This window comes from Apodemus sylvaticus, chromosome 23, assembly GCF_947179515.1.
Source record: "Apodemus sylvaticus chromosome 23, mApoSyl1.1, whole genome shotgun sequence".
In the NCBI taxonomy this organism is placed as follows: domain Eukaryota; kingdom Metazoa; phylum Chordata; class Mammalia; order Rodentia; family Muridae; genus Apodemus; species Apodemus sylvaticus.
Genome location: NC_067494.1, coordinates 15,980,937 through 15,992,079, shown reverse-complemented (window position 1 = coordinate 15,992,079; position 11,143 = coordinate 15,980,937).

Sequence of the window (11,143 nt, the reverse complement as noted above, 5' to 3'; positions counted from 1 at the left end):
ATTGCTCACAAGGGGAGTAGCAGGCAGCTGAATAGCCTGAGTTGGAATAGTGGGTCCTCCCCGAGGCCTGGGTGGTGTGAAATTCCTCTTGAAAGGCAAGTACAAATGCTAAGGGAGTGTAAACCACTCCTAAGATCTGGAAAAAAGTTTGGCCCTGGATTAGAAGCACACATTAGTCTTGAAGAGTGGTAAGGCTTACTGGCCAATTCAGACCTTCAGACAGACCTGCCATTCAAAGAACGAGGCGGGATCTTCCAGCTACCTTTCTTCAAGTTCGCTGTGGCTGTGCAGCCCAGGATAGTTCTCTGTTTCCTGCTTTGAGCTCTGCTGTTCCGTGCTGTGCTTTCAGTGGACCTCCTGAAATCAAGACATGGTGAGCACAGGATAACTGCCCACAATGGGGAGAAAAAGGTGGCTGAGCAGTGAGTGCTGGGGTGGAGGTTCCTATCAGGGTTTGGATGGGAAACATCAGCTAGATGTGATTACATTTGAGGTTTCTAAAGGAGTTTCTTTCTTGCTAAATAAAGACATGTCCTCTGAATAACTTCACTATCATGGCTGAATCTTTCCAAATCATTTGATTTGCTTGTAGAAACATCATGGCTGCTTTTTTGATTATGCAGCACATGTCCAATACAATTTCTGTTTTACGCTACACATTGAGAGGGCAGGTATGAATCTAATAGTTCTATTTTAACCTGTGACTAGTTTTAGTTTTCTTTGTTTTTTACAATTTTAAATTTCTTTACATGTACAGTGTTTTGAATATTGTGTGGCAATTGGACTTTTTTGTTCCAATCTATTTGGTATTTTGGATGCTTCTTGTACCTTAATATGAATCTTTGTCTTTATTTTAGAAATTATTCATTTAAGATTTTATTAAAACTATTTTCTTGACCTTTGAGCTGATATTCTACTTCTATTACAGTCAATTGTAGACTTTGTTTTGATATATTCCAGTGTTCCTGGCTATTTAGTGCCAGGAAACTTTTAGACTCCAAATATTTTTTGACCAATATGTCCATTTATTTTATTAACATTCCTTTCCTGATTGGTGTGTGAACCTTGCCTTTGTAGTTGTTAATGTGCAGGCAGTATCAACGGCCTCACTACTCTCGGGGACTTAGCACCTGCGTAAATCATTACTTGCCTACATCAACTGCTGCTGGTGTCAGGTGTGCTTTATATACATGGAACACTAGCTTCAGCTGCTCTCTGTATTTGTTCTTTGTTTCTGTTCTCTACACATGCCTCCTCTATAGACTTTCCCTACTCTCATCATGTTCTCACTGCTCCCTATATGTGTTCCAGTACGCAGGTCCTCTTGTGTACCTCTATCCCTTCCCCAGGTTCTCACTCCTGTCCTTTCCCCCCAAAAAACTCTATTGTGTCAGATGTCTTGCATGTTTTACTTTTGGAGGAACTGCTGTGACAGGACACCTTGGATTCTTGGTGACATATTTCCCTTGTTTATCTTCATTATACACCTATGGTGGTGTCTAGGCATCTGGGTTTGTGGTGACAATTGTTCTAGATACTGGTCTCTGGGTTTGTCTTGTTTGGGTGGTAATTTTATTCCTGAGTTAGTGTTTGCTGCCTTTATTTTAACTGAATGTTGGCTGCATTTTGCCCCTTTTACTGACTTGTTTGGAGGTTATTTTCAAGAGAGAATGCTTCCTAATGTTGAAAGCTTGGAGAAGTGGCAGGCAGGAAGATATGATCTTAGCAATCCAAAAGGAAACATAGTCACAAGAGAGGTTTAGCTGCCCCCGGTGATTGTACAGTGTTAGGGAGAGCTGTGTAAATTGCATGTGGGATAGAAAATAGTGTGGTAGATCTAAGGAATGTCTACTTTGTCTCCTAGCAGGCCTGACATGTGGTTGAAAAAGTAGTGCACATTCCTGTCTTCTGGAAGAGGAAAAGATATTCTGTACCACTGTTCATCAGAAAGATATGACTTGCTTTCTGATTTTAAATGATTTGACTTTCAAATATTGCCTTGAGTATCAGAAGACACTTTAGACATTTGAACTGTGTAGGCACTCCTGCAGACTCTTAGGATCACTGTAGACTAAATGCATTTTCATCACAGGATGAACATTAACCTATATTATCCAGGGTCAGAATGAAGTTGATTGGGTCCCCTGGGTATCGCCACATCCTGGGGCTTCGAGTTTCTGCTGAGTGAAGTGCAACCTCTCCAACCGAGGCCAGATCTTGGAGTACAGTTAATGGAACAGTTACCAAAGATAGGCAGCAGCTTTAGGGACAGCACCTTTTCCAGTTGTTGGAGGACCCTCATGAAGACTAACCTGAACTTCTGCTAGCTAAGTGCCACGGGTGTTAGTCTAGCCTGTGCCTGCTATTTGGTTGATGTCTCAGTCTCTCAATATCCCCGAGGTTAAAGATTCATTGAATCTCCTAAACTACCTGTGGAGTTCCGACCATCTTCATGGCTCAATTCTTCCCCAAGTATTCGTTAGGAGTCTCCAAAGTCCATTCTATGTTTCACTGTGGCTTTCTGCATCCATTTCAGTCAGCTGCTGGGTGAAGCCTCTCATTGGACACTTATGCGAGGCTCCTGTCTGGGAGCATAACAGAGTATTCATAATAATGTCATGGATTAGAGTTGCACATAAACTGTGTCTCCAGTTGGGTGAGTTTTCATTGGGTATTAGCAATGAAATTCAGTTTCTGCTCCAGGTGATTGCCTGATTATTTTGGAAAGGACAGATTTTGTACTGTGTGTCTACTGTGTTGTGGTTGACACTGATCCACCAGCTTTCTTCTCTTGCTCTCATACAGTCACCATTTGGATTGTGTCCCTAAATGACATAAGATAATGTAGACACATTTGTTATTCAATACTAAGATATTTTGCAAGCCTGGTGGTTTAATATTTTCAACTTTATTCCTTTGTTTTTGTTTTTCAAGACAAAATCTCTCTGTGAAGTCAATCCTGTCCTGACAGTAAATATAGAAACCACATAAGCCAGCTGACATGGTTTTGTACAATAAGCATATGCATTTGTGCACCTTTTATTTTTTATATGAGATATTCTTTATTTACATTTCAAGTGATTTCCCCTTTCCATAATTCCTCCTCCCTGAATGTCCCATAAGCCCTATTTCATCCCTCTGTTCCCCAATCCACACATTCCTGCTTCCCTGTCCTGGCATTCCCCTACACTGCTGCACTGAGCATTTCTAGGACCAAGGGTCTCTCCTTCCTTCTTCTTGGGCTTTATTTGATATGTGAATAATGTCTTAGGTATTCCAAGCTTTTAGGCTAATATCCACTTATCCATGAGTGCATACCATGTGTTTTGTTTTGTTTTGTTTTGTTTTGTTTTGTTTTGTTGTGACTTGGTTACCTCACTCAGGATGATATTCTCCAATTCCATCAGTTTGTCTAAGAATATCATGAGTTCATTGTTTTTAATAGCTGAATAGCACTCCATTGTGTGTATACATACCACAGTTTCTGTATCCATTCCACCGTTGGGGGACATCTGCTTTTTTTCCAGCTTCTGGCTATTATAAACAGGTCTGCTATGAACATAGTGGTGCATGTATCCTTATTATCTGTGGGGGAATCCTCTGGGTATATGCCCAGGCGTAGTATAGCAGGGTCCTCCGGAAGTATCATGCCCACTTTTCTGAGGAACTGCCAGACTGACTTCCACCAGATTGAGGACTTCCAGAGTAGTTGTACCAGCTTGCAAACCCCACCAGCAGTGGAGGAGTGTTCCTCTTTCTCCACATCCTTGACATCACATGTTATCTCATGAATTTTTGATCTTAGCCTTTCTGACTGGTGTGAGGCGAAATCTCAGGGTTGTATTGATTTGCATTTCCTTGATGACTAAGGATGTTGAACATTACTTTAGGTGCTTCTCAGCCATTTCATATTCCTCAGGTAAAAATTCTTTGTTTAGCTCTGTCTCCCATTTTTTAAGGGGGTGATTTGTCTCTCTGGAGTCTACCTCCTTAAGTTCTTTGTATATCTTGGATAAACGCCATCTGTTGTATGTAGGGTTGGTAAATACCTTTTCTCAATTTGTTGGCTGCATTATGTTTTTTGACAATGTCCTTTGCCTTACAGAACTCAGTAATCTTTGAGGTCCTATTTGTCAATAAATTATCTTAAAGTATTAACTATTGGTGTTTTGTTTAGGAAATATTCCCCTGTGCCCATGTGCTCAAGGCTCTTCTGTATTAATTTTTTTTTTTTTTTGGATGTTGGCTACTAGATTGCTATATATTACTTTTACTGAGTTTATGTATGAGCACTGAATTACTGATTTTTCCAAGAATTTTAAGATGAGAGGAAGCTGAATTTTGTCAAATGCTTTTTCAGGATTTAATGAAATGACCATGTAGATTTTTTCTTTGAGACTGATTATATAGTGGATTACATTGATGGATTTCTGTACTTGACCATGGTGAATGATTGTTTTGATGTGTTCTTGGATTAAGTCGGCAAGAGTTTTATTAAGTATTTTTATATTGGTATTCACAAGAGAAATTGTTCTGAAGATCTCTTTGTTGAATTTTTGTGTGGTTTTGGAATCAGTGTAATTGTGGCTTCATAGAACGAGTTGGGTAGTGTTTCTTCTGTTTCTATTATGTCAAACAATTTACGAGCTTTGATATTATGTCTTCATTGAGGTCTGATTGAATTCTGCATTAAAACCATCTGGTACCATGCTTTTTTTTTTGTTGGGAGACTTTCAAGTACTTCTTTTATTTCTTTAGGGTTATGAGATCATTTATCTGATCCTTATTTAACTTTGGTATTTGATATCTGTCTAGAATATTGCCCATTTAATCCAGATTTCCCAAATGAGCTATATAGTGAGATCTTCTGATTTTTTTAGATTTCCTCAATTTATGTTGTTATATCTCCCTTTTCATTTCTAATTTTTAATTTGCATACTATATCTGTGCCTTCTGGTTAGTCTCTAAGAACCAACTCCTAGTTTTCTTGATTCTTTATATAGTTCTTTTTTTATGTAATTTCAGACCAGAGTTTGATTATTTGCTGCCTTCTACTCCACTCAGTGTATTAGCTTCTTTTTTGTTCTAATATTTTCAGGTGTTCTGTTAAGCTGCTAGTGTGTGCTCTCTCCAGTTTCTTTGGTGGCACTCAGAGCTATGAGTTTTCCTCTTAGCACTGATTTCATTGTATTCCGTAAGGTTGGCTACGCTGTGCCTTCATTTACAATAAAATCTAAAATGTCTTTGACTTATTTCCTTATTTCTTGTTTGACCAAGTCATCATTGAGCAGAGAATTATTCAGGTTCTATGTGTATGTGGGCTTTGTGTTGTTTTGTTGCTATCGAAGACGGGCCTTAATCCATGGTGATCAGATAGGAGGCATGGCATTAATTCAATCTTCTTATATATGTTAAGTCTCTTTTGTGACCAATTATATGGTCAAATTTGGAGATGGTACCATGAGGTGCTGAGAAGAAGGTATATTCTTTTGATTTAGGATGAAATGTTTTATAGATGTTTGTTAAATCCATTTGGTCTATAACTTCTGTTAGTTTCACTGTGTCTCTATTTCATTTGTATTTTTATATGTCCATTGATGAGTGTGGGGTGTGGAAGTCCCTCAAAATTATTGCGTGGGTTCCACTGTGTGATTTGAACTTTAGTTAGCCCATCAGTGGACAGATGACCAGGCTTTAAACATTAAAGAGTGATTTTAGGAAACTCTTATTTTGCTTTGCAGCTTCATACAATTCCCTTCCACCAAACGATAGGTATGGCACAATCTTGGGAGAAAACCAAGAAACAGATGACAAACACTGTGGAGCACTATTGTTATTCAGCATATGTTCCTTACTGGGAAAGTGAAGAACACAAAAACAACAGTGATGTTAGCACAGGTTCTCTAGGTCAACATATCTCACAGAGAGAGTGAAATTTTTTCTGTATGTAGAAAGGAGATTTATTATAATATCTCAGAGACAATTGTCCTCTTCTTCAAATAATGGCTGTCTGCCAAGGGAAATTTCAAAATCAAGGACTTACCTTCTGGTGAAAGGGAGCTGTAATTTCCCTCAGCCCAGCATGAAGCTGGAAAACAAAACTTTTCTTTCCTAAAGTCACACTTTAAAGGGAATATCCTGGGCACCCTTCCCCTTGTGTGTCAGATTGATTCCTCCACTGCACCTGAAGAATGTGGTATGCAAGCTCTTAACCTTGATTGCAGGAAGAAGAAGGCAAGTGCTGTGAGGAAAGTCAGGATAGGTCTTAGAACAGCTCCTGGTAAATGCAGGATCATTGCTCACAGAGGGGAGGAGCAGCAGCTGACTAGCCAGAGCTGGAATAGTTCATTGTCCCCTAGGGCTGCGTGGTACGAGAGTCCTCTTGCAAGGCAGGCACAAATGCTAAGGGAGTGCAAACCACTCCTAATATTTGGAAAAAATAGTTTCGCCCTGTACTAAAACCACACTTTAAGCTTGTGGAGTGGTAAAGTTTACTGTCCAATCCAGACTTTCAAGTAGACCTGCTAATCAAAGAAAGAGTCAGTATCTTCTGGGTATCTTTCTGCAAGTTCACTGTGGCTATGCAGGCCAGAATAGTTCACTGTTTCCTACTCTGAGCTCTGCTGTTCCATGTTGTGCTGTGAGGGGATCTCAGGGAAGGTCTGAAATAAAAAAATGGTAAGCACAGTGAGTAAGCACACTGGGGTGCAACAGGTGACTGAGCAGTAGGTGCTGGGTTGGAGGGTCCTATCAGGGATTGGAGGGGGAACATCAGCCAGTTGTGATTACACGTGAGGTTTCTAATGGTGCTTCTTACTTGTGAGTTCAAGCAGTGACCTCTTAATAACTTCACTATCATGGCTGATTTTAAATCTGCCGAAAACATTTGGACTAGTTGCTCTCTTGAAGAAGCATGTGTGGTTTCAGTGACAATGAAGCACATGTGTCCAAACCCTTTTGTCTTTTATAATATACATTAAGAAGGCAGGATTAGGCTTGGAGAGAAATCTCAAAGGTTCAGTGCTATGGCTGTTCTAACACAGGTCATGATTTCAATTCTTAGCAACCACTTGGTGGCTAATAACCATATGTAATGGAATCTGGAACCCTCTTCTGGCCTGCAGGAATACATGCAGTGAGAAAATTGTATAAGTAATGAAGTATATCCTTAAAAAAAGAAGATGTATATGAATCTAATAGTTCTGATTTTATTCATTACTAATTTTTCTTTTTTTAGTTTGTAAATTTTTTCTGCTATAGTTTTTTTTTTTTTTTTTATATTTCCTTAACTTACATGTATAGTGTTCTGATTATTATGTGGCAAAGGGACTCTTTCCCAATCTGTTTGATATTTTTCATGCTTCTTGTACATTAACAGGCACCTTCTTTAGTTTAGGAATATTTTCATTTATTATTTCACAAGACCTTTATGATGATCATCATCATCCTCTTTTTCTTCTTCATTGTCTTCTTCATTTTCTTCTTCTTCTTCTTCTTCTTCTTCTTCTTCTTCTTCTTCTTCTTCTTCTTCTTCTTCTTCTTCTTCTTCTTGGTCTTCTTCTTCTTCTTCTTCTTGGTCTTCTTCTTGTTCTTGTTCTTCTTCTTCTTCTTCTTCTTCTTCTTCTTCTTCTTCTTCTTCTTCTTCTTCTTCTTCTTCTTCTTCTTCTTCTTCTTCTTCTTCTGCCTCTGCCGCTTGATATTCTGCTTATGCTTCTGCTTCTGCTACTGCTTCTCTCTTCTCCAACATGTCCTGAGAAACTAAAAAATGATGAGATCTGATGCAAAAGAGGTTTAATTGGGCAAGGGAGAGGAGTGAGAACCTGAGGATTGTGTCTTATTTTCCTGGCTGGTATTTCTTATCTTCCTATGCTGGTGTCTAGGCATCTGCCTATGTGGTGATTATAGGTCTAGGTACTGGTTTTCATTTTGTCTTCTTTGGCTTGGAGTTCATTCCTGGGTTATACTTTGCTGTCCAGATTTACAGAGAGTGTTGCCCCTTTTACTGAACTTTTTGATGGGCATGTTCAAGAGGTTATGCTTTTGTTGAAAGCTAGGAGAGCAGGTGGGCAGAAAGAGATAATCTTAGCAATCCACAAGTATATATAGTCAGGAGAAAGGAAAAGCTGAGCGATTTCCAAATTTTCAAGTCTATAGCCTTCTGGACATACATCAGTTGAGGGTGTGCTCTCATCAGAGTGGCTGGTTGCTATGTGTGTGACATAGTCTTGATGATTGATGTACAAAGGCTCTTCCACTGAAGGTGACAACTTTCATAAGGATGTGGGCCTGGACTGGTTGATGGAACTACCTGAACATGGGACATTGACCAGGCAGGAAATCAAGCCAGAAGACAATGTTTGTCAATAATTTTACCTTCAGTTTGTAGCTTCAGTTTCTACTCTAAGTTCCCAAAGTGATGAACTGTGTTCTGACAGAACAATTCACAACAACTGTTGAGATGCTTTTACTCAGAGGATTCCATCATGGCAGCAGAGTAGCAAGTTAGGATAACAAACACAACCAAAAGGATGTTAATAAGGGATTTTGCTTTGGCCAGAATTCATGTTCTCCTTTGAAGGAATATGGAAATTATCAGAAACAGAGATGGCAAAAGTCATAGGAAGCTATAGATTCATAGAGCTTAATAGGTTGTTCTCATTGGACGTGGAAGATTGTCGTGTTGACAGTATGCAACCAGAGGAAACTGAGATCATAGTATTTGTGTGGAAAATACACTGTAAATTTTAGCGAGAGGTCATTTGTGTGATATTTTGGCCAAAAATGTTTTTTCCGTGGCTTACACCACAAAATATGGAGCTGGGTAAAATTTAAAAATAATGGGCTGATTTCTATATTTTCATTCTATTTATATGTATTTGTTCATTTTCCCATCTTATTTAATTTAAATAAATTTTAACAATCTCTCCTTTCCACCATTCACAGTCCTTCATTCCTAACTCCTTTTATCTGTCCAAGGAACATGGGGACCACAGGAGTATCAACAACCATGGCATTTCAAGTTTCTGCATGGATAGGCATCTCTCTTTTACTGAAATCAGAAAAACCAGACAAGTTAGGGGAAACAGTTTTAAAGACCAGCAACAGCATAAGGGATATCTCCTATTCTATCTTGGGGAGGGAACCACATGAAGATTGAGTAGCCCATATACTACATATATGATGGGGCACTCAGTCCTCCCTATTCATGCTCTTTAGTTGGTGACTATGTCACTGAGAATTTCCTAGTGTCCAGGTTAGTTGACTCTGAGGGTCTTCTTAATAGAATCCCTGTTCCATTGGAGGCCCTCAATCCTTTCCCCAACTCTCCAAAAAGACTCGCTGAGCCCTGTCCTGTGTTAGGCTGTAGGTGTCTGCATCTGTTTTTGACAGGTGCTGGATAGACAGTGTCAGAGGACAATTATGCTAAGGTACTCTCTGTAAGTATAACAAAATATATCCTCAGTAATATCAGGGATTGGTGCTTGCCAATGGGATGGACCTCATTTTGGGCAGGGTATAGTTTGGCCATTCCCTCATTCTGGGTTCCATCTTTCACCTGAATTTCTTGTAGACAGGACAAATTTTGTGAGGAAAGGTTATTGGTTCAGTTTGTGTCCTTAACTCTCCACTGGGGGTCCTGCCTGACTACAATATGTGGCCTCTTCGGGGAACATATCTCATTGCCAATCATTTCAGTTAAGATCACCCCTATAGATTCCTTGGTGCCCTCTAATTTGTGATCTAGTGCATATCAAAAAAATACCCCACCCTTCTAGCTCCACCTGATGCAGATTTCAATACATTTCCCTGGGCTTCTGTCCTCTCTTGTCTCTCAACACACCTATCCCTGTTCTTTACTTCCAATTTCTTATCTGCTCTCTTATCCAATTCTCTCTCTTCCATCTGCCTCCTATGACTGTTATGTTCCCCCTTCTGAGTGAGATTCAACCATACTCATTTGGGTCTTCCTGTTTTGTTTTGTCTTGTCTTGTTTTGTTTTGTTATATTTTGTTCTGTTTTTCAAGACAGGATTTCTCGGTGTATCTCTGCCTGTCCTGGAACTCACTCTGCAGACTAGGCTTGCCTTGAACTCAAGAGGTCCACCTACCTCTGTTTCCCAAGTACCAGGATTAAAGGCTTGCTCTACCACTGCCTATCTGGGTCTTCTTTCTTGTTTCACTTCTTTTGGTCTATGTAGTATAGTGTGGATATCCTGGACTTTATTGGCATTATTCACATGTAAGCGAGTATATACATGTTTGTCCTTTTGTGTCAGTGTTACCCCAGTCCATATGATAGTTTCTAGTCGTATCTATTTGCCAGGAATATTCATGATGCCCTTGTTTTTAATAGCCAAATAGAATTCAATTTTGAAAATGATACACCTTTTCTGTATCCATATTTCAGTTGAGGGACATCTAGAGTTTTTCAAATATCTAGTTGTTATAAACAAAGCAAATATGAATTTAGGGAAGCAAATCTTCTGGTGTGTATAAGCCTGAGGAGGTAAACTAAGTGAAATTCTTCCTCCTGCTAAGCCATAAATTATTGTAACGAGCGGGCAAATTATTTCCTAGGTCTAGCAAGGAACTTTAAATAATACCTTCTGCAATTGTGGTCCAAGGGAGGCAGGGCCCATCAATGTAGGAGACAAACTTGACAGGATCACCCATTTTATCCTAGTTCTTGATACTGACAGATGGAAAATTTAAGGTCATGGATTCTTCCTCTATGGTATCACTTTTCCACTCTTCTAGCTATCTATTGGCAGAGTCTGTGTGTGTGTGTGTGTGTGTGTGTGTGTGTTTCTTCTTTATTGGCTTCTATCTCTTGAACCTTATTTTCCTGAATTTCTTTAAGTGATTTTTGTGTTTCTATTAATCGGGTTTCTAGCTTATTCATGTTCCCTTGTATTTCTTTAAGAGATTCATTTATGTCCTTTTTGTGTTCTTCTAGCAGCATCATGAACTGTGATTTTTAAATCCAAATCTTGTTTTTCAGGTGAGTTTGCATAATCAGGACTTGCTGATGTTGGAGAGTTTGGTTAAGACGCTGCTAAATTGCTGAGGTTTCTGTTAGTAGCGTTCCTGCATTTGCCCTTTTGCCATCCTTTTATTTCTGGCGTTAGTTGGTCTTGTCTCTG